Raw genomic sequence first — 27,453 nt, forward strand, 5'->3', positions numbered from 1 at the left:
GCATAAATACTATTATGCGTCGCCTATTATTGTGAAATTTTTTTATTTTTGTTTTTTTCTATGTATTAAACAGTTGATTTCTTTCAACTTTAAATAACAAGTGAAAATGTTATAGCTGCTTCACAATGCTTTTTTTTTTGTTTTTTCAATTGAATTGTTAAAAAATACGTTATTGATATATGGCGATGCATAAATACAATTATGCGTCGCCTATTATTGTGAAATTTTTTAATTTGGTTTTTTTCTAAGTATTAAACAGTTGATTTCTTTCAACTTTAAATAACAAGTGAAAATGTTATAGCTGCTTCACAGTGCTTTTTTTTTTTGTTTTTTCAAATAAATTGTTAGCAAATATGTTATTGATGTATGGCGACGCATAAATACCATTATGCGTCGCCAATTATTGTGAAAATTTTGTTTGTTTGTTATTTTCTAAGTATTAAACAGTTGATTTCTTTCAACTTTAAGTAACAAGTGAAAATGTTATAGCTCCTTCACGGTGCTTTTTTTTTTTTGTTTTTTCAAATAAATTTTTAGAAAATATGTTATTGATATATGGCGACGCATAAATACCATTATGCGTCGCCTATTATTGTGAAATTTTTTTTTTTTGTTTTTTTCTAAGTATTAAACAGTTGATTTCTTTCAACTTTAAATAACAAGTGAAAATGTTATAGCTCCTTCACGGTGCTTTTTTTTTTTTGTTTTTTCAAATAAATTTTTAGAAAATATGTTATTGATATATGGCGACGCATAAATACCATTATGCGTCGCCTATTATTGTGAATTTTATTTTTTGTTGTTTTTTTCTAAGTATTAAACAGTTGATTTCTTTCAACTTTAAATAACAAGTGAAAATGTTATAGCTGCTTCACAGTGGTTTTTTTTTTTGTTTTTTCAAATAAATTTTGAGCAAATATGTTATTGATGTATGGCGACGCATAAATACCATTATGCGTCGCCTATTATTGTGAAAATTTTTTCTTTTGTTTTTTTATAAGTATTAAACAGTTGATTTCTTTCAACTTTAAATAACAAGTGAAAATGTTATAGCTGCTTCACAATGTTTTTTTTTTTTTGTTTTTTCAATTAAATTTTTAGAAAATACGTTATTGATATATGGCGACGCATAAATACTATTATGCGTCGCCTATTATTGTGAAATTTTTTTATTTTTGTTTTTTTCTATGTATTAAACAGTTAATTTCTTTCAACTTTAAATAACAAGTGAAAATGTTATAGCTGCTTCACAATGCTTTTTTTTTTGTTTTTTCAATTAAATTTTTAGAAAATACGTTATTGATATATGGCGACGCATAAATACCATTATGCGTCGCCTATTATTGTGAAATTTTTTTATTTTTGTTTTTTTCTATGTTTTAAACAGTTGATTTCTTTCAATTTTAAATAACAAGTGAAAATGTTATAGCTGCTTCACAGTGCTTTTTTTTTTTGTTTTTTCAAATAAATTTTGAGCAAATATGTTATTGATGTATGGCGACGCATAAATACCATTATGCGTCGCCTATTATTGTGAAAATTTTTTCTTTTGTTTTTTTATAAGTATTAAACAGTTGATTTCTTTCAACTTTAAATAACAAGTGAAAATGTTATAGCTGCTTCACAATGTTTTTTTTTTTTGTTTTTTCAATTAAATTTTTAGAAAATACGTTATTGATATATGGCGACGCATAAATACTATTATGCGTCGCCTATTATTGTGAAATTTTTTTATTTTTGTTTTTTTCTATGTATTAAACAGTTGATTTCTTTCAACTTTAAATAACAAGTGAAAATGTTATAGCTGCTTCACAATGCTTTTTTTTTTGTTTTTTCAATTGAATTTTTAAAAAATACGTTATTGATATATGGCGATGCATAAATACAATTATGCGTCGCCTATTATTGTGAAATTTTTTAATTTGGTTTTTTTCTAAGTATTAAACAGTTGATTTCTTTCAACTTTAAATAACAAGTGAAAATGTTATAGCTGCTTCACAGTGCTTTTTTTTTTTGTTTTTTCAAATAAATTGTTAGCAAATATGTTATTGATGTATGGCGACGCATAAATACCATTATGCGTCGCCAATTATTGTGAAAATTTTGTTTGTTTGTTATTTTCTAAGTATTAAACAGTTGATTTCTTTCAACTTTAAGTAACAAGTGAAAATGTTATAGCTCCTTCACGGTGCTTTTTTTTTTTTGTTTTTTCAAATAAATTTTTAGAAAATATGTTATTGATATATGGCGACGCATAAATACCATTATGCGTCGCCTATTATTGTGAAATTTTTTTTTTTTGTTTTTTTCTAAGTATTAAACAGTTGATTTCTTTCAACTTTAAATAACAAGTGAAAATGTTATAGCTCCTTCACGGTGCTTTTTTTTTTTTGTTTTTTCAAATAAATTTTTAGAAAATATGTTATTGATATATGGCGACGCATAAATACCATTATGCGTCGCCTATTATTGTGAATTTTATTTTTTGTTGTTTTTTTCTAAGTATTAAACAGTTGATTTCTTTCAACTTTAAATAACAAGTGAAAATGTTATAGCTGCTTCACAGTGGTTTTTTTTTTTGTTTTTTCAAATAAATTTTGAGCAAATATGTTATTGATGTATGGCGACGCATAAATACCATTATGCGTCGCCTATTATTGTGAAAATTTTTTCTTTTGTTTTTTTATAAGTATTAAACAGTTGATTTCTTTCAACTTTAAATAACAAGTGAAAATGTTATAGCTGCTTCACAATGTTTTTTTTTTTTTGTTTTTTCAATTAAATTTTTAGAAAATACGTTATTGATATATGGCGACGCATAAATACTATTATGCGTCGCCTATTATTGTGAAATTTTTTTATTTTTGTTTTTTTCTATGTATTAAACAGTTAATTTCTTTCAACTTTAAATAACAAGTGAAAATGTTATAGCTGCTTCACAATGCTTTTTTTTTTGTTTTTTCAATTAAATTTTTAGAAAATACGTTATTGATATATGGCGACGCATAAATACCATTATGCGTCGCCTATTATTGTGAAATTTTTTTATTTTTGTTTTTTTCTATGTTTTAAACAGTTGATTTCTTTCAATTTTAAATAACAAGTGAAAATGTTATAGCTGCTTCACAGTGCTTTTTTTTTTTGTTTTTTCAAATAAATTTTGAGCAAATATGTTATTGATGTATGGCGACGCATAAATACCATTATGCGTCGCCTATTATTGTGAAAATTTTTTCTTTTGTTTTTTTATAAGTATTAAACAGTTGATTTCTTTCAACTTTAAATAACAAGTGAAAATGTTATAGCTGCTTCACAATGTTTTTTTTTTTTGTTTTTTCAATTAAATTTTTAGAAAATACGTTATTGATATATGGCGACGCATAAATACTATTATGCGTCGCCTATTATTGTGAAATTTTTTTATTTTTGTTTTTTTCTATGTATTAAACAGTTGATTTCTTTCAACTTTAAATAACAAGTGAAAATGTTATAGCTGCTTCACAATGCTTTTTTTTTTGTTTTTTCAATTGAATTTTTAAAAAATACGTTATTGATATATGGCGATGCATAAATACAATTATGCGTCGCCTATTATTGTGAAATTTTTTAATTTGGTTTTTTTCTAAGTATTAAACAGTTGATTTCTTTCAACTTTAAATAACAAGTGAAAATGTTATAGCTGCTTCACAGTGCTTTTTTTTTTTGTTTTTTCAAATAAATTGTTAGCAAATATGTTATTGATGTATGGCGACGCATAAATACCATTATGCGTCGCCAATTATTGTTAAAATTTTGTTTGTTTGTTATTTTCTAAGTATTAAACAGTTGATTTCTTTCAACTTTAAGTAACAAGTGAAAATGTTATAGCTCCTTCACGGTGCTTTTTTTTTTTTGTTTTTTCAAATAAACTTTTAGAAAATATGTTATTGATATATGGCGACGCATAAATACCATTATGCGTCGCCTATTATTGTGAAAATTTTTTCTTTTGTTTTTTTATAAGTATTAAACAGTTGATTTCTTTCAACTTTAAATAACAAGTGAAAATGTTATAGCTGCTTCACAATGTTTTTTTTTTTTGTTTTTTCAATTAAATTTTTAGAAAATACGTTATTGATATATGGCGACGCATAAATACTATTATGCGTCGCCTATTATTGTGAAATTTTTTTTTTTTTGTTTTTTTCTATGTATTAAACAGTTAATTTCTTTCAACTTTAAATAACAAGTGAAAATGTTATAGCTGCTTCACAGTGCTTTTTTTTTTTGTTTTTTCAAATAAATTGTTAGCAAATATGTTATTGATGTATGGCGACGCATAAATACCATTATGCGTCGCCAATTATTGTGAAAATTTTGTTTGTTTGTTATTTTCTAAGTATTAAACAGTTGATTTCTTTCAACTTTAAGTAACAAGTGAAAATGTTATAGCTCCTTCACGGTGCTTTTTTTTTTTTGTTTTTTCAAATAAATTTTTAGAAAATATGTTATTGATATATGGCGACGCATAAATACCATTATGCGTCGCCTATTATTGTGAAATTTTTTTTTTTTGTTTTTTTCTAAGTATTAAACAGTTGATTTCTTTCAACTTTAAATAACAAGTGAAAATGTTATAGCTCCTTCACGGTGCTTTTTTTTTTTTGTTTTTTCAAATAAATTTTTAGAAAATATGTTATTGATATATGGCGACGCATAAATACCATTATGCGTCGCCTATTATTGTGAATTTTATTTTTTGTTGTTTTTTTCTAAGTATTAAACAGTTGATTTCTTTCAACTTTAAATAACAAGTGAAAATGTTATAGCTGCTTCACAGTGGTTTTTTTTTTTGTTTTTTCAAATAAATTTTGAGCAAATATGTTATTGATGTATGGCGACGCATAAATACCATTATGCGTCGCCTATTATTGTGAAAATTTTTTCTTTTGTTTTTTTATAAGTATTAAACAGTTGATTTCTTTCAACTTTAAATAACAAGTGAAAATGTTATAGCTGCTTCACAATGTTTTTTTTTTTTTGTTTTTTCAATTAAATTTTTAGAAAATACGTTATTGATATATGGCGACGCATAAATACTATTATGCGTCGCCTATTATTGTGAAATTTTTTTATTTTTGTTTTTTTCTATGTATTAAACAGTTAATTTCTTTCAACTTTAAATAACAAGTGAAAATGTTATAGCTGCTTCACAATGCTTTTTTTTTTGTTTTTTCAATTAAATTTTTAGAAAATACGTTATTGATATATGGCGACGCATAAATACCATTATGCGTCGCCTATTATTGTGAAATTTTTTTATTTTTGTTTTTTTCTATGTTTTAAACAGTTGATTTCTTTCAATTTTAAATAACAAGTGAAAATGTTATAGCTGCTTCACAGTGCTTTTTTTTTTTGTTTTTTCAAATAAATTTTGAGCAAATATGTTATTGATGTATGGCGACGCATAAATACCATTATGCGTCGCCTATTATTGTGAAAATTTTTTCTTTTGTTTTTTTATAAGTATTAAACAGTTGATTTCTTTCAACTTTAAATAACAAGTGAAAATGTTATAGCTGCTTCACAATGTTTTTTTTTTTTGTTTTTTCAATTAAATTTTTAGAAAATACGTTATTGATATATGGCGACGCATAAATACTATTATGCGTCGCCTATTATTGTGAAATTTTTTTATTTTTGTTTTTTTCTATGTATTAAACAGTTGATTTCTTTCAACTTTAAATAACAAGTGAAAATGTTATAGCTGCTTCACAATGCTTTTTTTTTTGTTTTTTCAATTGAATTTTTAAAAAATACGTTATTGATATATGGCGATGCATAAATACAATTATGCGTCGCCTATTATTGTGAAATTTTTTAATTTGGTTTTTTTCTAAGTATTAAACAGTTGATTTCTTTCAACTTTAAATAACAAGTGAAAATGTTATAGCTGCTTCACAGTGCTTTTTTTTTTTGTTTTTTCAAATAAATTGTTAGCAAATATGTTATTGATGTATGGCGACGCATAAATACCATTATGCGTCGCCAATTATTGTTAAAATTTTGTTTGTTTGTTATTTTCTAAGTATTAAACAGTTGATTTCTTTCAACTTTAAGTAACAAGTGAAAATGTTATAGCTCCTTCACGGTGCTTTTTTTTTTTTGTTTTTTCAAATAAACTTTTAGAAAATATGTTATTGATATATGGCGACGCATAAATACCATTATGCGTCGCCTATTATTGTGAATTTTTTTTTTTTTGTTTTTTTCTAAGTATTAAACAGTTGATTTCTTTCAACTTTAAATAAAAATGAAAATGTTATAGCTGCATCACAGTACTTTTTTTTTTTTTGTTTTTTCAAATAAATTTTTAGAAAATATGTCATTGATATACGGCGACGCATAAATACTATTATGTTTTGCCTATTATTGTGAATTTTATTTTTTGTTGTTTTTTTCTAAGTATTAAACAGTAGATTTCTTTCAACTTTAAATAACAAGTGAAAATGTTATAGCTGCTTCACAGTGGTTTTTTTTTTTGTTTTTTCAAATAAATTTTGAGCAAATATGTTATTGATGTATGGCGACGCATAAATACCATTATGCGTCGCCTATTATTGTGAAAATTTTTTCTTTTGTTTTTTTATAAGTATTAAACAGTTGATTTCTTTCAACTTTAAATAACAAGTGAAAATGTTATAGCTGCTTCACAATGTTTTTTTTTTTTGTTTTTTCAATTAAATTTTTAGAAAATACGTTATTGATATATGGCGACGCATAAATACTATTATGCGTCGCCTATTATTGTGAAATTTTTTTTTTTTTGTTTTTTTCTATGTATTAAACAGTTAATTTCTTTCAACTTTAAATAACAAGTGAAAATGTTATAGCTGCTTCACAATGCTTTTTTTTTTGTTTTTTCAATTAAATTTTTAGAAAATACGTTATTGATATATGGCGACGCATAAATACCATTATGCGTCGCCTATTATTGTGAAATTTTTTTATTTTTGTTTTTTTCTATGTTTTAAACAGTTGATTTCTTTCAATTTTAAATAACAAGTGAAAATGTTATAGCTGCTTCACAGTGGTTTTTTTTTTTGTTTTTTCAAATAAATTTTGAGCAAATATGTTATTGATGTATGGCGACGCATAAATACCATTATGCGTCGCCTATTATTGTGAAAATTTTTTCTTTTGTTTTTTTATAAGTATTAAACAGTTGATTTCTTTCAACTTTAAATAACAAGTGAAAATGTTATAGCTGCTTCACAATGTTTTTTTTTTTTGTTTTTTCAATTAAATTTTTAGAAAATACGTTATTGATATATGGCGACGCATAAATACTATTATGCGTCGCCTATTATTGTGAAATTTTTTTATTTTTGTTTTTTTCTATGTATTAAACAGTTGATTTCTTTCAACTTTAAATAACAAGTGAAAATGTTATAGCTGCTTCACAATGCTTTTTTTTTTGTTTTTTCAATTGAATTTTTAAAAAATACGTTATTGATATATGGCGATGCATAAATACAATTATGCGTCGCCTATTATTGTGAAATTTTTTAATTTGGTTTTTTTCTAAGTATTAAACAGTTGATTTCTTTCAACTTTAAATAACAAGTGAAAATGTTATAGCTGCTTCACAGTGCTTTTTTTTTTTGTTTTTTCAAATAAATTGTTAGCAAATATGTTATTGATGTATGGCGACGCATAAATACCATTATGCGTCGCCAATTATTGTTAAAATTTTGTTTGTTTGTTATTTTCTAAGTATTAAACAGTTGATTTCTTTCAACTTTAAGTAACAAGTGAAAATGTTATAGCTCCTTCACGGTGCTTTTTTTTTTTGTTTTTTCAAATAAACTTTTAGAAAATATGTTATTGATATATGGCGACGCATAAATACCATTATGCGTCGCCTATTATTGTGAAATTTTTTTTTTTTGTTTTTTTCTAAGTATTAAACAGTTGATTTCTTTCAACTTTAAATAAAAATGAAAATGTTATAGCTGCATCACAGTACTTTTTTTTTTTTTGTTTTTTCAAATAAATTTTTAGAAAATATGTCATTGATATACGGCGACGCATAAATACTATTATGTTTTGCCTATTATTGTGAATTTTATTTTTTGTTGTTTTTTTCTAAGTATTAAACAGTTGATTTCTTTCAACTTTAAATAACAAGTGAAAATGTTATAGCTGCTTCACAGTGGTTTTTTTTTTTGTTTTTTCAAATAAATTTTGAGCAAATATGTTATTGATGTATGGCGACGCATAAATACCATTATGCGTCGCCTATTATTGTGAAAATTTTTTCTTTTGTTTTTTTATAAGTATTAAACAGTTGATTTTTTTCAACTTTAAATAACAAGTGAAAATGTTATAGCTGCTTCACAATGTTTTTTTTTTTTTGTTTTTTCAATTAAATTTTTAGAAAATACGTTATTGATATATGGCGACGCATAAATACTATTATGCGTCGCCTATTATTGTGAAATTTTTTTATTTTTGTTTTTTTCTATGTATTAAACAGTTAATTTCTTTCAACTTTAAATAACAAGTGAAAATGTTATAGCTGCTTCACAATGCTTTTTTTTTTGTTTTTTCAATTAAATTTTTAGAAAATACGTTATTGATATATGGCGACGCATAAATACCATTATGCGTCGCCTATTATTGTGAAATTTTTTTATTTTTGTTTTTTTCTATGTTTTAAACAGTTGATTTGTTTCAATTTTAAATAACAAGTGAAAATGTTATAGCTGCTTCACAGTGCTTTTTTTTTTTGTTTTTTCAAATAAATTTTGAGCAAATATGTTATTGATGTATCGCTATGCATAAATACCATTATGCGTTGCCTATTATTGTGAATTTTATTTTATTTTTGTTTTTTTCTAAATATTAAACAGTTGATTTCTTTCAACTTTAAATAACGAGTGAAAATGTTATAGCTGCTTCACAGTGATTTCTTTCAACTTTAAATAACAAGTGAAAATGTTATAGCTGCTTCGCAGTGTTTTTTTTTTTTTTTTTTTTGTTTATTGAAATAAAGTTTTAGAAAATATGTTATTGATATATAGCGACGCATAAGTACCATTATGCGTCGCCTATTATTGTGAAATTTCTTTTTTTTTTTGTTTTTTTTCTAAGTCTAAAACGGTTTATTTCTTTCAACTTTAAATAACAAGTGAAAATGTTATAGCTACTTCACAATGTTTTTTTTTTTGTTTTTTCAATTAAATTTTTAGAAAATACGTTATTGATATATGGCGACGCATAAATACTATTATGCGTCGCCTATTATTGTGAAATTTTTTTATTTTTGTTTTTTTCTAAGTATTAAACAGTTGATTTCTTTCAACTTTAAATAACAAGTGAAAATGTTATAGCTGCTTCACAGTGCTTTTTTTTTTGTTTTTTCAAATAAATTGTTAGCAAATATGTTATTGATGTATGGCGACGCATAAATACCATTATGCGTCGCCAATTATTGTGAAAATTTTGTTTGTTTGTTATTTTCTAAGTATTAAACAGTTGATTTCTTTCAACTTTAAGTAACAAGTGAAAATGTTATAGCTCCTTCACGGTGCTTTTTTTTTTTTGTTTTTTCAAATAAATTTTTAGAAAATATGTTATTGATATATGGCGACGCATAAATACCATTATGCGTCGCCTATTATTGTGAAATTTTTTTTTTTGTTTTTTTCTAAGTATTAAACAGTTGATTTCTTTCAACTTTAAATAAAAGTGAAAATGTTATAGCTGCTTCACAGTGCTTTTTTTTTTTGTTTTTTCAAATAAATTTTTAGAAAATATGTTATTGATATACGGCGACGCATAAATACTATTATGTTTTGCCTATTATTGTGAATTTTATTTTTTGTTGTTTTTTTCTAAGTTTTAAACAGTTGATTTCTTTCAACTTTAAATAACAAGTGAAAATGTTATAGCTGCTTCACAGTGCTTTTTTTTTTTGTTTTTTCAAATAAATTTTGAGCAAATATGTTATTGATGTATGGCGACGCATAAATACCATTATGCGTCGCCTATTATTGTGAAAATTGTTTTTTTTGTTTTTTTATAAGTATTAAACAGTTGATTTCTTTCAACTTTAAATAACAAGTGAAAATGTTATAGCTGCTTCACAATGCTTTTTTTTTTGTTTTTTCAATTAAATTTTTAGAAAATATGTTATTGATATATGGCGACGCATAAATACCATTATGCGTCGCCTATTATTGTGAAATTTTTTTATTTTTGTTTTTTTCTATGTTTTAAACAGTTGATTTCTTTCAATTTTAAATAATAAGTGAAAATGTTATAGCTGCTTCACAGTGCTTTTTTTTTTTGTTTTTTCAAATAAATTTTGAGCAAATATGTTATTGATGTATCGCTATGCATAAATACCATTATGCGTTGCCTATTATTGTGAATTTTATTTTATTTTTGTTTTTTTCTAAATATTAAACAGTTGATTTCTTTCAACTTTAAATAACGAGTGAAAATGTTATAGCTGCTTCACAGTGATTTCTTTCAACTTTAAATAACAAGTGAAAATGTTATAGCTGCTTCGCAGTGTTTTTTTTTTTTTTTTTTGTTTACTGAAATAAAGTTTTAGAAAATATGTTATTGATATATAGCGACGCATAAGTACCATTATGCGTCGTCTATTATTGTGAAATTTCATTTTTTTTTTGTTTTTTTTCTAAGTCTAAAATGGTTGATTTCTTTCAACTTTAAATAACAAGTGAAAATATTATAGCTGCTTCACCGTGCTTTTTTTTTTTTTTCAAATAAATTTTTAGAAAATATGTTATTGATATACGGCGACGCATAAATACTATTATGTTTTGCCTATTATTGTGAATTTTATTTTTTGTTGTTTTTTTCTAAGTATTAAACAGTTGATTTCTTTCAACTTTAAATAACAAGTGAAAATGTTATAGCTGCTTCACAGTGGTTTTTTTTTTTGTTTTTTCAAATAAATTTTGAGCAAATATGTTATTGATGTATGGCGACGCATAAATACCATTATGCGTCGCCTATTATTGTGAAAATTTTTTCTTTTGTTTTTTTATAAGTATTAAACAGTTGATTTCTTTCAACTTTAAATAACAAGTGAAAATGTTATAGCTGCTTCACAATGTTTTTTTTTTTTGTTTTTTCAAATAAATTTTTAGAAAATATGTTATTGATATATGGCGACGCATAAATACCATTATGCGTCGCCTATTATTGTGAATTTTATTTTTTGTTGTTTTTTTCTAAGTATTAAACAGTTGATTTCTTTCAACTTTAAATAACAAGTGAAAATGTTATAGCTGCTTCACAGTGGTTTTTTTTTTTGTTTTTTCAAATAAATTTTGAGCAAATATGTTATTGATGTATGGCGACGCATAAATACCATTATGCGTCGCCTATTATTGTGAAAATTTTTTCTTTTGTTTTTTTATAAGTATTAAACAGTTGATTTCTTTCAACTTTAAATAACAAGTGAAAATGTTATAGCTGCTTCACAATGTTTTTTTTTTTTTGTTTTTTCAATTAAATTTTTAGAAAATACGTTATTGATATATGGCGACGCATAAATACTATTATGCGTCGCCTATTATTGTGAAATTTTTTTATTTTTGTTTTTTTCTATGTATTAAACAGTTAATTTCTTTCAACTTTAAATAACAAGTGAAAATGTTATAGCTGCTTCACAATGCTTTTTTTTTTGTTTTTTCAATTAAATTTTTAGAAAATACGTTATTGATATATGGCGACGCATAAATACCATTATGCGTCGCCTATTATTGTGAAATTTTTTTATTTTTGTTTTTTTCTATGTTTTAAACAGTTGATTTCTTTCAATTTTAAATAACAAGTGAAAATGTTATAGCTGCTTCACAGTGCTTTTTTTTTTTGTTTTTTCAAATAAATTTTGAGCAAATATGTTATTGATGTATGGCGACGCATAAATACCATTATGCGTCGCCTATTATTGTGAAAATTTTTTCTTTTGTTTTTTTATAAGTATTAAACAGTTGATTTCTTTCAACTTTAAATAACAAGTGAAAATGTTATAGCTGCTTCACAATGTTTTTTTTTTTTGTTTTTTCAATTAAATTTTTAGAAAATACGTTATTGATATATGGCGACGCATAAATACTATTATGCGTCGCCTATTATTGTGAAATTTTTTTATTTTTGTTTTTTTCTATGTATTAAACAGTTGATTTCTTTCAACTTTAAATAACAAGTGAAAATGTTATAGCTGCTTCACAATGCTTTTTTTTTTGTTTTTTCAATTGAATTTTTAAAAAATACGTTATTGATATATGGCGATGCATAAATACAATTATGCGTCGCCTATTATTGTGAAATTTTTTAATTTGGTTTTTTTCTAAGTATTAAACAGTTGATTTCTTTCAACTTTAAATAACAAGTGAAAATGTTATAGCTGCTTCACAGTGCTTTTTTTTTTTGTTTTTTCAAATAAATTGTTAGCAAATATGTTATTGATGTATGGCGACGCATAAATACCATTATGCGTCGCCAATTATTGTTAAAATTTTGTTTGTTTGTTATTTTCTAAGTATTAAACAGTTGATTTCTTTCAACTTTAAGTAACAAGTGAAAATGTTATAGCTCCTTCACGGTGCTTTTTTTTTTTTGTTTTTTCAAATAAACTTTTAGAAAATATGTTATTGATATATGGCGACGCATAAATACCATTATGCGTCGCCTATTATTGTGAATTTTTTTTTTTTTGTTTTTTTCTAAGTATTAAACAGTTGATTTCTTTCAACTTTAAATAAAAATGAAAATGTTATAGCTGCATCACAGTACTTTTTTTTTTTTTGTTTTTTCAAATAAATTTTTAGAAAATATGTCATTGATATACGGCGACGCATAAATACTATTATGTTTTGCCTATTATTGTGAATTTTATTTTTTGTTGTTTTTTTCTAAGTATTAAACAGTAGATTTCTTTCAACTTTAAATAACAAGTGAAAATGTTATAGCTGCTTCACAGTGGTTTTTTTTTTTGTTTTTTCAAATAAATTTTGAGCAAATATGTTATTGATGTATGGCGACGCATAAATACCATTATGCGTCGCCTATTATTGTGAAAATTTTTTCTTTTGTTTTTTTATAAGTATTAAACAGTTGATTTCTTTCAACTTTAAATAACAGGTGAAAATGTTATAGCTGCTTCACAATGTTTTTTTTTTTTGTTTTTTCAATTAAATTTTTAGAAAATACGTTATTGATATATGGCGACGCATAAATACTATTATGCGTCGCCTATTATTGTGAAATTTTTTTATTTTTGTTTTTTTCTATGTATTAAACAGTTAATTTCTTTCAACTTTAAATAACAAGTGAAAATGTTATAGCTGCTTCACAATGCTTTTTTTTTTGTTTTTTCAATTAAATTTTTAGAAAATACGTTATTGATATATGGCGACGCATAAATACCATTATGCGTCGCCTATTATTGTGAAATTTTTTTATTTTTGTTTTTTTCTATGTTTTAAACAGTTGATTTCTTTCAATTTTAAATAACAAGTGAAAATGTTATAGCTGCTTCACAGTGCTTTTTTTTTTTGTTTTTTCAAATAAATTTTGAGCAAATATGTTATTGATGTATGGCGACGCATAAATACCATTATGCGTCGCCTATTATTGTGAAAATTTTTTCTTTTGTTTTTTTATAAGTATTAAACAGTTGATTTCTTTCAACTTTAAATAACAAGTGAAAATGTTATAGCTGCTTCACAATGTTTTTTTTTTTTTTGTTTTTTCAATTAAATTTTTAGAAAATACGTTATTGATATATGGCGACGCATAAATACTATTATGCGTCGCCTATTATTGTGAAATTTTTTTATTTTTGTTTTTTTCTATGTATTAAACAGTTGATTTCTTTCAACTTTAAATAACAAGTGAAAATGTTATAGCTGCTTCACAATGCTTTTTTTTTTGTTTTCTCAATTGAATTTTTAAAAAATACGTTATTGATATATGGCGATGCATAAATACAATTATGCGTCGCCTATTATTGTGAAATTTTTTAATTTGGTTTTTTTCTAAGTATTAAACAGTTGATTTCTTTCAACTTTAAATAACAAGTGAAAATGTTATAGCTGCTTCACAGTGCTTTTTTTTTTTGTTTTTTCAAATAAATTGTTAGCAAATATGTTATTGATGTATGGCGACGCATAAATACCATTATGCGTCGCCAATTATTGTTAAAATTTTGTTTGTTTGTTATTTTCTAAGTATTAAACAGTTGATTTCTTTCAACTTTAAGTAACAAGTGAAAATGTTATAGCTCCTTCACGGTGCTTTTTTTTTTTGTTTTTTCAAATAAACTTTTAGAAAATATGTTATTGATATATGGCGACGCATAAATACCATTATGCGTCGCCTATTATTGTGAAATTTTTTTTTTTTGTTTTTTTCTAAGTATTAAACAGTTGATTTCTTTCAACTTTAAATAAAAATGAAAATGTTATAGCTGCATCACAGTACTTTTTTTTTTTTTGTTTTTTCAAATAAATTTTTAGAAAATATGTCATTGATATACGGCGACGCATAAATACTATTATGTTTTGCCTATTATTGTGAATTTTATTTTTTGTTGTTTTTTTCTAAGTATTAAACAGTTGATTTCTTTCAACTTTAAATAACAAGTGAAAATGTTATAGCTGCTTCACAGTGGTTTTTTTTTTTGTTTTTTCAAATAAATTTTGAGCAAATATGTTATTGATGTATGGCGACGCATAAATACCATTATGCGTCGCCTATTATTGTGAAAATTTTTTCTTTTGTTTTTTTATAAGTATTAAACAGTTGATTTTTTTCAACTTTAAATAACAAGTGAAAATGTTATAGCTGCTTCACAATGTTTTTTTTTTTTGTTTTTTCAATTAAATTTTTAGAAAATACGTTATTGATATATGGCGACGCATAAATACTATTATGCGTCGCCTATTATTGTGAAATTTTTTTATTTTTGTTTTTTTCTATGTATTAAACAGTTAATTTCTTTCAACTTTAAATAACAAGTGAAAATGTTATAGCTGCTTCACAATGCTTTTTTTTTTGTTTTTTCAATTAAATTTTTAGAAAATACGTTATTGATATATGGCGACGCATAAATACCATTATGCGTCGCCTATTATTGTGAAATTTTTTTATTTTTGTTTTTTTCTATGTTTTAAACAGTTGATTTGTTTCAATTTTAAATAACAAGTGAAAATGTTATAGCTGCTTCACAGTGCTTTTTTTTTTTGTTTTTTCAAATAAATTTTGAGCAAATATGTTATTGATGTATCGCTATGCATAAATACCATTATGCGTTGCCTATTATTGTGAATTTTATTTTATTTTTGTTTTTTTCTAAATATTAAACAGTTGATTTCTTTCAACTTTAAATAACGAGTGAAAATGTTATAGCTGCTTCACAGTGATTTCTTTCAACTTTAAATAACAAGTGAAAATGTTATAGCTGCTTCGCAGTGTTTTTTTTTTTTTTTTTTTTGTTTATTGAAATAAAGTTTTAGAAAATATGTTATTGATATATAGCGACGCATAAGTACCATTATGCGTCGCCTATTATTGTGAAATTTCTTTTTTTTTTTGTTTTTTTTCTAAGTCTAAAACGGTTTATTTCTTTCAACTTTAAATAACAAGTGAAAATGTTATAGCTACTTCACAATGTTTTTTTTTTTGTTTTTTCAATTAAATTTTTAGAAAATACGTTATTGATATATGGCGACGCATAAATACTATTATGCGTCGCCTATTATTGTGAAATTTTTTTATTTTTGTTTTTTTCTAAGTATTAAACAGTTGATTTCTTTCAACTTTAAATAACAAGTGAAAATGTTATAGCTGCTTCACAGTGCTTTTTTTTTTGTTTTTTCAAATAAATTGTTAGCAAATATGTTATTGATGTATGGCGACGCATAAATACCATTATGCGTCGCCAATTATTGTGAAAATTTTGTTTGTTTGTTATTTTCTAAGTATTAAACAGTTGATTTCTTTCAACTTTAAGTAACAAGTGAAAATGTTATAGCTCCTTCACGGTGCTTTTTTTTTTTTGTTTTTTCAAATAAATTTTTAGAAAATATGTTATTGATATATGGCGACGCATAAATACCATTATGCGTCGCCTATTATTGTGAAATTTTTTTTTTTTGTTTTTTTCTAAGTATTAAACAGTTGATTTCTTTCAACTTTAAATAAAAGTGAAAATGTTATAGCTGCTTCACAGTGCTTTTTTTTTTTGTTTTTTCAAATAAATTTTTAGAAAATATGTTATTGATATACGGCGACGCATAAATACTATTATGTTTTGCCTATTATTGTGAATTTTATTTTTTGTTGTTTTTTTCTAAGTATTAAACAGTTGATTTCTTTCAACTTTAAATAACAAGTGAAAATGTTATAGCTGCTTCACAGTGCTTTTTTTTTTGTTTTTTCAAATAAATTTTGAGCAAATATGTTATTGATGTATGGCGACGCATAAATACCATTATGCGTCGCCTATTATTGTGAAAATTGTTTTTTTTGTTTTTTTATAAGTATTAAACAGTTGATTTCTTTCAACTTTAAATAACATGTGAAAATGTTATAGCTGCTTCACAATGCTTTTTTTTTTGTTTTTTCAATTAAATTTTTAGAAAATACGTTATTGATATATGGCGACGCATAAATACCATTATGCGTCGCCTATTATTGTGAAATTTTTTTATTTTTGTTTTTTTCTATGTTTTAAACAGTTGATTTCTTTCAATTTTAAATAACAAGTGAAAATGTTATAGCTGCTTCACAGTGCTTTTTTTTTTTGTTTTTTCAAATAAATTTTGAGCAAATATGCTATTGATGTATCGCTATGCATAAATACCATTATGCGTTGCCTATTATTGTGAATTTTATTTTATTTTTGTTTTTTTCTAAATATTAAACAGTTGATTTCTTTCAACTTTAAATAACGAGTGAAAATGTTATAGCTGCTTCACAGTGATTTCTTTCAACTTTAAATAACAAGTGAAAATGTTATAGATGCTTCGCAGTGTTTTTTTTTTTTTTTTTTGTTTACTGAAATAAAGTTTTAGAAAATATGTTATTGATATATAGCGACGCATAAGTACCATTATGCGTCGTCTATTATTGTGAAATTTCATTTTTTTTTTGTTTTTTTTCTAAGTCTAAAATGGTTGATTTCTTTCAACTTTAAATCACAAGTGAAAATATTATAGCTGCTTCACCGAGCTTTTTTTTTTTTTCAAATAAATTTTTAGCAAATACGTTATTGATGTATGGCGACGCATAAATACCATTATGCGTCGCCTATTATTGTGAAAATTTTCTTTTTTTGTTTTTCTCTAAGCATTAAACAGTTGATTTTTTTCTGCTTTAAATAACAAGTGAAAATGTTATAGCTGCTTCACAGTGCTTTTTTTGTTTTTTGTTTTTTCAAATAAATTTTTAGAAAATATGTTATTGATATATGGCGACGCATAAATACCATTATGCGTCGCCTATTATTGTGAAAATTTTGTTTTTTTGTTTTTTTCTAACTATTAAACAGTTGATTTATTTCAACTTTAAATAACAAGTGAAAATGTTATAGCTACTTCACAGGGCTTTTTTTTTTTGTTTTGTCAAATAAATTTTTAGAAAATATGTTATTGATGTATGGCGACGCATAAATACCATTATGCGTCGCCTACTGTTGTGAAATTTTTTTTTTTTGTTTTTTTCTAAGAATTAAACAGTTGATTTCTTTCAACTTCAAATAGCAAGTGATAATGTTATAGCTGCTTCACAGTGCTTTTTTTTTTATTTTTTCAAATAAATTTTTAGAAAATATGTTATTGATGTATGGCGACGCATAAATACCATTATGCGTCGCCTATTATTGTGAAATTTTTTTTTTTGTTTTTTTCTAAGTATTAAACAGTTGATTTCTTTCAACTTTAAATAAAAGTGAAAATGTTATAGCTGCTTCACAGTACTTTTTTTGTTTTTGTTTTTTCAAATAAATTTTTAGAAAATATGTCATTGATATACGGCGACGCATAAATACTATTATGTTTTGCCTATTATTGTGAATTTTATTTTTTGTTGTTTTTTTCTAAGTATTAAAGAGTTGATTTCTTTCAACTTTAAATAACAAGTGAAAATGTTATAGCTGCTTCACAGTGGTTTTTTTTTTTGTTTTTTCAAATAAATTTTGAGCAAATATGTTATTGATGTATGGCGACGCATAAATACCATTATGCGTCGCCTATTATTGTGAAAATTTTTTCTTTTGTTTTTTTATAAGTATTAAACAGTTGATTTCTTTCAACTTTAAATAACAAGTGAAAATGTTATAGCTGCTTCACAATGTTTTTTTTTTTTGTTTTTTCAATTAAATTTTTAGAAAATACGTTATTGATATATGGCGACGGATAAATACTATTATGCGTCGCCTATTATTGTGAAATTTTTTTATTTTTGTTTTTTTCTATGTATTAAACAGTTGATTTCTTTCAACTTTAAATAACAAGTGAAAATGTTATAGCTGCTTCACAATGCTTTTTTTTTTGTTTTTTCAATTGAATTTTTAAAAAATAAGTTATTGATATATGGCGATGCATAAATACAATTATGCGTCGCCTATTATTGTGAAATTTTTTAATTTGGTTTTTTTCTAAGTATTAAACAGTTGATTTCTTTCAACTTTAAATAACAAGTGAAAATGTTATAGCTGCTTTACAGTGCTTTTTTTTTTGTTTTTTCAAATAAATTGTTAGCAAATATGTTATTGATGTATGGCGACGCATAAATACCATTATGCGTCGCCAATTATTGTGAAAATTTTGTTTGTTTGTTATTTTCTAAGTATTAAACAGTTGATTTCTTTCAACTTTAAGTAACAAGTGAAAATGTTATAGCTCCTTCACGGTGCTTTTTTTTTTTGTTTTTTCAAATAAATTTTTAGAAAATATGTTATTGATATATGGCGACGCATAAATACCATTATGCGTCGCCTATTATTGTGAATTTTTTTTTTTTGTTTTTTTCTAAGTATTAAACAGTTGATTTCTTTCAACTTTAAATAAAAATGAAAATGTTATAGCTGCATCACAGTACTTTTTTTTTTTTGTTTTTTCAAATAAATTTTTAGAAAATATATCATTGATATACGGCGACGCATAAATACTATTATGTTTTGCCTATTATTGTGAATTTTATTTTTTGTTGTTTTTTTCTAAGTATTAAACAGTTGATTTCTTTCAACTTTAAATAACAAGTGAAAATGTTATAGCTGCTTCACAGTGGTTTTTTTTTTTGTTTTTTCAAATAAATTTTGAGCAAATATGTTATTGATGTATGGCGACGCATAAATACCATTATGCGTCGCCTATTATTGTGAAAATTTTTTCTTTTGTTTTTTTATAAGTATTAAGCAGTTGATTTCTTTCAACTTTAAATAACAAGTGAAAATGTTATAGCTGCTTCACAATGTTTTTTTTTTTTTGTTTTTTCAATTAAATTTTTAGAAAATACGTTATTGATATATGGCGACGCATAAATACTATTATGCGTCGCCTATTATTGTGAAATTTTTTTATTTTTATTTTTTTCTATGTATTAAACAGTTAATTTCTTTCAACTTTAAATAACAAGTGAAAATGTTATAGCTGCTTCACAATGCTTTTTTTTTTGTTTTTTCAATTAAATTTTTAGAAAATACGTTATTGATATATGGCGACGCATAAATACCATTATGCGTCGCCTATTATTGTGAAATTTTTTTATTTTTGTTTTTTTCTATGTTTTAAACAGTTGATTTCTTTCAATTTTAAATAACAAGTGAAAATGTTATAGCTGCTTCACAGTGCTTTTTTTTTTTGTTTTTTCAAATAAATTTTGGAGCAAATATGTTATTGATGTATGGCGACGCATAAATACCATTATGCGTCGCCTATTATTGTGAAAATTTTTTCTTTTGTTTTTTTATAAGTATTAAACAGTTGATTTCTTTCAACTTTAAATAACAAGTGAAAATACTATAGCTGCTTCGCAATGTTTTTTTTTTTTGTTTTTTCAATTAAATTTTTAGAAAATACGTTATTGATATATGGCGACGCATAAATACTATTATGCGTCGCCTATTATTGTGAAATTTTTTTATTTTTGTTTTTTTCTATTTATTAAACAGTTGATTTCTTTCAACTTTAAATAACAAGTGAAAATGTTATAGCTGCTTCACAATGCTTTTTTTTTTGTTTTTTCAATTAAATTTTTAGAAAATACGTTATTGATATATGGCGACGCATAAATACCATTATGCGTCGCCTATTATTGTGAAATGTTTTTATTTTTCTTTTTTTCTATGTTTTAAACAGTTGATTTCTTTCAATTTTAAATAACAAGTGAAAATGTTATAGCTGCTTCACAGTGCTTTTTTTTTTTGTTTTTTCAAATAAATTTTGAGCAAATATGTTATTGATGTATCGCTATGCATAAATACCATTATGCGTTGCCTATTATTGTGAATTTTATTTTATTTTTGTTTTTTTCTAAATATTAAACAGTTGATTTCTTTCAACTTTAAATAACGAGTGAAAATGTTATAGCTGCTTCACAGTGATTTCTTTCAACTTTAAATAACAAGTGAAAATGTTATAGCTGCTTCGCAGTGTTTTTTTTTTTTTTTTTGTTTATTGAAATAAAGTTTTAGAAAATATGTTATTGATATATAGCGACGCATAAGTACCATTATGCTTCGCCTATTATTGTGAAATTTCTTTTTTTTTTTGTTTTTTTTCTAAGTCTAAAACGGTTTATTTCTTTCAACTTTAAATAACAAGTGAAAATGTTATAGCTGCTTCACAATGTTTTTTTTTTTTGTTTTTTCAATTAAATTTTTAGAAAATACGTTATTGATATATGGCGACGCATAAATACTATTATGCGTCGCCTATTATTGTGAAATTTTTTTATTTTTGTTTTTTTCTAAGTATTAAACAGTTGATTTCTTTCAACTTTAAATAACAAGTGAAAATGTTATAGCTGCTTCACAGTGCTTTTTTTTTTGTTTTTTCAAATAAATTGTTAGCAAATATGTTATTGATGTATGGCGACGCATAAATACCATTATGCGTCGCCAATTATTGTGAAAATTTTGTTTGTTTGTTATTTTCTAAGTATTAAACAGTTGATTTCTTTCAAGTTTAAATAACAAGTGAAAATGTTATAGCTCCTTCACGGTGCTTTTTTTTTTTTGTTTTTTCAAATAAATTTTTAGAAAATATGTTATTGATATATGGCGACGCATAAATACCATTATGCGTCGCCTATTATTGTGAAATTTTTTTTTTTTGTTTTTTTCTAAGTATTAAACAGTTGATTTCTTTCAACTTTAAATAAAAGTGAAAATGTTATAGCTGCTTCACAGTGCTTTTTTTTTTTGTTTTTTCAAATAAATTTTTAGAAAATATGTTATTGATATACGGCGACGCATAAATACTATTATGTTTTGCCTATTATTGTGAATTTTATTTTTTGTTGTTTTTTTCTAAGTTTTAAACAGTTGATTTCTTTCAACTTTAAATAACAAGTGAAAATGTTATAGCTGCTTCACAGTGCTTTTTTTTTTTGTTTTTTCAAATAAATTTTGAGCAAATATGTTATTGATGTATGGCGACGCATAAATACCATTATGCGTCGCCTATTATTGTGAAAATTGTTTTTTTTGTTTTTTTATAAGTATTAAACAGTTGATTTCTTTCAACTTTAAATAACAAGTGAAAATGTTATAGCTGCTTCACAATGCTTTTTTTTTTGTTTTTTCAATTAAATTTTTAGAAAATACGTTATTGATATATGGCGACGCATAAATACCATTATGCGTCGCCTATTATTGTGAAATTTTTTTATTTTTGTTTTTTTCTATGTTTTAAACAGTTGATTTCTTTCAATTTTAAATAACAAGTGAAAATGTTATAGCTGCTTCACAGTGCTTTTTTTTTTTGTTTTTTCAAATAAATTTTGGGCAAATATGTTATTGATGTATCGCTATGCATAAATACCATTATGCGTTGCCTATTATTGTGAATTTTATTTTATTTTTGTTTTTTTCTAAATATTAAACAGTTGATTTCTTTCAACTTTAAATAACGAGTGAAAATGTTATAGCTGCTTCACAGTGATTTCTTTCAACTTTAAATAACAAGTGAAAATGTTATAGCTGCTTCGCAGTGTTTTTTTTTTTTTTTTTTGTTTACTGAAATAAAGTTTTAGAAAATATGTTATTGATATATAGCGACGCATAAGTACCATTATGCGTCGTCTATTATTGTGAAATTTCATTTTTTTTTTGTTTTTTTTCTAAGTCTAAAATGGTTGATTTCTTTCAACTTTAAATAACAAGTGAAAATATTATAGCTGCTTCACCGTGCTTTTTTTTTTTTTTCAAATAAATTTTTAGCAAATACGTTATTGATGTATGGCGACGCATAAATACCATTATGCGTCGCCTATTATTGTGAAAATTTTCTTTTTTTGTTTTTCTCTAAGCATTAAACAGTTGATTTTTTTCTGCTTTAAATAACAAGTGAAAATGTTATAGCTGCTTCACAGTGCTTTTTTTGTTTTTTGTTTTTTCAAATAAATTTTTAGAAAATATGTTATTGATATATGGCGACGCATAAATACCATTATGCGTCGCCTATTATTGTGAAAATTTTGTTTTTTTGTTTTTTTCTAACTATTAAACAGTTGATTTATTTCAACTTTAAATAACAAGTGAAAATGTTATAGCTACTTCACAGGGCTTTTTTTTTTTGTTTTGTCAAATAAATTTTTAGAAAATATGTTATTGATGTATGGCGACGCATAAATACCATTATGCGTCGCCTACTGTTGTGAAATTTTTTTTTTTTGTTTTTTTCTAAGAATTAAACAGTTGATTTCTTTCAACTTTAAATAACAAGTGAAAATGTTATAGCTGCTTCACAGTGCTTTTTTTTTTTGTTTTTTCAAATAAATTTTGAGCAAATATGTTATTGATGTATCGCTATGCATAAATACCATTATGCGTTGCCTATTATTGTGAATTTTATTTTATTTTTGTTTTTTTCTAAATATTAAACAGTTGATTTCTTTCAACTTTAAATAACGAGTGAAAATGTTATAGCTGCTTCACAGTGATTTCTTTCAACTTTAAATAACAAGTGAAAATGTTATAGCTGCTTCGCAGTGTTTTTTTTTTTTTTTTTGTTTATTGAAATAAAGTTTTAGAAAATATGTTATTGATATATAGCGACGCATAAGTACCATTATGCTTCGCCTATTATTGTGAAATTTCTTTTTTTTTTTGTTTTTTTTCTAAGTCTAAAACGGTTTATTTCTTTCAACTTTAAATAACAAGTGAAAATGTTATAGCTGCTTCACAATGTTTTTTTTTTTTGTTTTTTCAATTAAATTTTTAGAAAATACGTTATTGATATATGGCGACGCATAAATACTATTATGCGTCGCCTATTATTGTGAAATTTTTTTATTTTTGTTTTTTTCTAAGTATTAAACAGTTGATTTCTTTCAACTTTAAATAACAAGTGAAAATGTTATAGCTGCTTCACAGTGCTTTTTTTTTTGTTTTTTCAAATAAATTGTTAGCAAATATGTTATTGATGTATGGCGACGCATAAATACCATTATGCGTCGCCAATTATTGTGAAAATTTTGTTTGTTTGTTATTTTCTAAGTATTAAACAGTTGATTTCTTTCAAGTTTAAATAACAAGTGAAAATGTTATAGCTCCTTCACGGTGCTTTTTTTTTTTTGTTTTTTCAAATAAATTTTTAGAAAATATGTTATTGATATATGGCGACGCATAAATACCATTATGCGTCGCCTATTATTGTGAAATTTTTTTTTTTTGTTTTTTTCTAAGTATTAAACAGTTGATTTCTTTCAACTTTAAATAAAAGTGAAAATGTTATAGCTGCTTCACAGTGCTTTTTTTTTTTGTTTTTTCAAATAAATTTTTAGAAAATATGTTATTGATATACGGCGACGCATAAATACTATTATGTTTTGCCTATTATTGTGAATTTTATTTTTTGTTGTTTTTTTCTAAGTTTTAAACAGTTGATTTCTTTCAACTTTAAATAACAAGTGAAAATGTTATAGCTGCTTCACAGTGCTTTTTTTTTTTGTTTTTTCAAATAAATTTTGAGCAAATATGTTATTGATGTATGGCGACGCATAAATACCATTATGCGTCGCCTATTATTGTGAAAATTGTTTTTTTTGTTTTTTTATAAGTATTAAACAGTTGATTTCTTTCAACTTTAAATAACAAGTGAAAATGTTATAGCTGCTTCACAATGCTTTTTTTTTTGTTTTTTCAATTAAATTTTTAGAAAATACGTTATTGATATATGGCGACGCATAAATACCATTATGCGTCGCCTATTATTGTGAAATTTTTTTATTTTTGTTTTTTTCTATGTTTTAAACAGTTGATTTCTTTCAATTTTAAATAACAAGTGAAAATGTTATAGCTGCTTCACAGTGCTTTTTTTTTTTGTTTTTTCAAATAAATTTTGGGCAAATATGTTATTGATGTATCGCTATGCATAAATACCATTATGCGTTGCCTATTATTGTGAATTTTATTTTATTTTTGTTTTTTTCTAAATATTAAACAGTTGATTTCTTTCAACTTTAAATAACGAGTGAAAATGTTATAGCTGCTTCACAGTGATTTCTTTCAACTTTAAATAACAAGTGAAAATGTTATAGCTGCTTCGCAGTGTTTTTTTTTTTTTTTTTTGTTTACTGAAATAAAGTTTTAGAAAATATGTTATTGATATATAGCGACGCATAAGTACCATTATGCGTCGTCTATTATTGTGAAATTTCATTTTTTTTTTGTTTTTTTTCTAAGTCTAAAATGGTTGATTTCTTTCAACTTTAAATAACAAGTGAAAATATTATAGCTGCTTCACCGTGCTTTTTTTTTTTTTTCAAATAAATTTTTAGCAAATACGTTATTGATGTATGGCGACGCATAAATACCATTATGCGTCGCCTATTATTGTGAAAATTTTCTTTTTTTGTTTTTCTCTAAGCATTAAACAGTTGATTTTTTTCTGCTTTAAATAACAAGTGAAAATGTTATAGCTGCTTCACAGTGCTTTTTTTGTTTTTTGTTTTTTCAAATAAATTTTTAGAAAATATGTTATTGATATATGGCGACGCATAAATACCATTATGCGTCGCCTATTATTGTGAAAATTTTGTTTTTTTGTTTTTTTCTAACTATTAAACAGTTGATTTATTTCAACTTTAAATAACAAGTGAAAATGTTATAGCTACTTCACAGGGCTTTTTTTTTTTGTTTTGTCAAATAAATTTTTAGAAAATATGTTATTGATGTATGGCGACGCATAAATACCATTATGCGTCGCCTACTGTTGTGAAATTTTTTTTTTTTGTTTTTTTCTAAGAATTAAACAGTTGATTTCTTTCAACTTTAAATAGCAAGTGATAATGTTATAGCTGCTTCACAGTGCTTTTTTTTTTATTTTTTCAAATAAATTTTTAGAAAATATGTTATTGATGTATGGCGACGCATAAATACCATTATGCGTCGCCTATTATTGTGAAATTTTTTTTTTTGTTTTTTTCTAAGTATTAAACAGTTGATTTCTTTCAACTTTAAATAAAAGTGAAAATGTTATAGCTGCTTCACAGTACTTTTTTTTTTTGTTTTTTCAAATAAATTTTTAGAAAATACGTTATTGATATATGGCGACGCATAAATACTATTATGCGTCGCCTATTATTGTGAAATTTTTTTATTTTTGTTTTTTTCTATGTATTAAACAGTTGATTTCTTTCAACTTTAAATAACAAGTGAAAATGTTATAGCTGCTTCACAATGCTTTTTTTTTTGTTTTTTCAATTGAATTTTTAAAAAATACGTTATTGATATATGGCGATGCATAAATACAATTATGCGTCGCCTATTATTGTGAAATTTTTTAATTTGGTTTTTTTCTAAGTATTAAACAGTTGATTTCTTTCAACTTTAAATAACAAGTGAAAATGTTATAGCTGCTTCACAATGCTTTTTTTTTTGTTTTTTCAATTAAATTTTTAGAAAATACGTTATTGATATATGGCGACGCATAAATACCATTATGCGTCGCCTATTATTGTGAAATTTTTTTATTTTTGTTTTTTTCTATGTTTTAAACAGTTGATTTCTTTCAATTTTAAATAACAAGTGAAAATGTTATAGCTGCTTCACAGTGCTTTTTTTTTTTGTTTTTTCAAATAAATTTTGAGCAAATATGTTATTGATGTATGGCGACGCATAAATACCATTATGCGTCGCCTATTATTGTGAAAATTTTTTCTTTTGTTTTTTTATAAGTATTAAACAGTTGATTTCTTTCAACTTTAAATAACAAGTGAAAATGTTATAGCTGCTTCACAATGTTTTTTTTTTTTGTTTTTTCAATTAAATTTTTAGAAAATACGTTATTGATATATGGCGACGCATAAATACTATTATGCGTCGCCTATTATTGTGAAATTTTTTTATTTTTGTTTTTTTCTATGTATTAAACAGTTGATTTCTTTCAACTTTAAATAACAAGTGAAAATGTTATAGCTGCTTCACAATGCTTTTTTTTTTGTTTTTTCAATTGAATTTTTAAAAAATACGTTATTGATATATGGCGATGCATAAATACAATTATGCGTCGCCTATTATTGTGAAATTTTTTAATTTGGTTTTTTTCTAAGTATTAAACAGTTGATTTCTTTCAACTTTAAATAACAAGTGAAAATGTTATAGCTGCTTCACAGTGCTTTTTTTTTTTGTTTTTTCAAATAAATTGTTAGCAAATATGTTATTGATGTATGGCGACGCATAAATACCATTATGCGTCGCCAATTATTGTGAAAATTTTGTTTGTTTGTTATTTTCTAAGTATTAAACAGTTGATTTCTTTCAACTTTAAGTAACAAGTGAAAATGTTATAGCTCCTTCACGGTGCTTTTTTTTTTTTGTTTTTTCAAATAAACTTTTAGAAAATATGTTATTGATATATGGCGACGCATAAATACCATTATGCGTCGCCTATTATTGTGAAATTTTTTTTTTTTGTTTTTTTCTAAGTATTAAACAGTTGATTTCTTTCAACTTTAAATAAAAATGAAAATGTTATAGCTGCATCACAGTACTTTTTTTTTTTTTGTTTTTTCAAATAAATTTTTAGAAAATATGTCATTGATATACGGCGACGCATAAATACTATTATGTTTTGCCTATTATTGTGAATTTTATTTTTTGTTGTTTTTTTCTAAGTATTAAACAGTAGATTTCTTTCAACTTTAAATAACAAGTGAAAATGTTATAGCTGCTTCACAGTGGTTTTTTTTTTTGTTTTT

The sequence above is a fragment of the Ziziphus jujuba genome, chromosome 6, assembly GCF_031755915.1.
Source record: "Ziziphus jujuba cultivar Dongzao chromosome 6, ASM3175591v1".
Lineage (NCBI taxonomy): Eukaryota > Viridiplantae > Streptophyta > Magnoliopsida > Rosales > Rhamnaceae > Ziziphus > Ziziphus jujuba.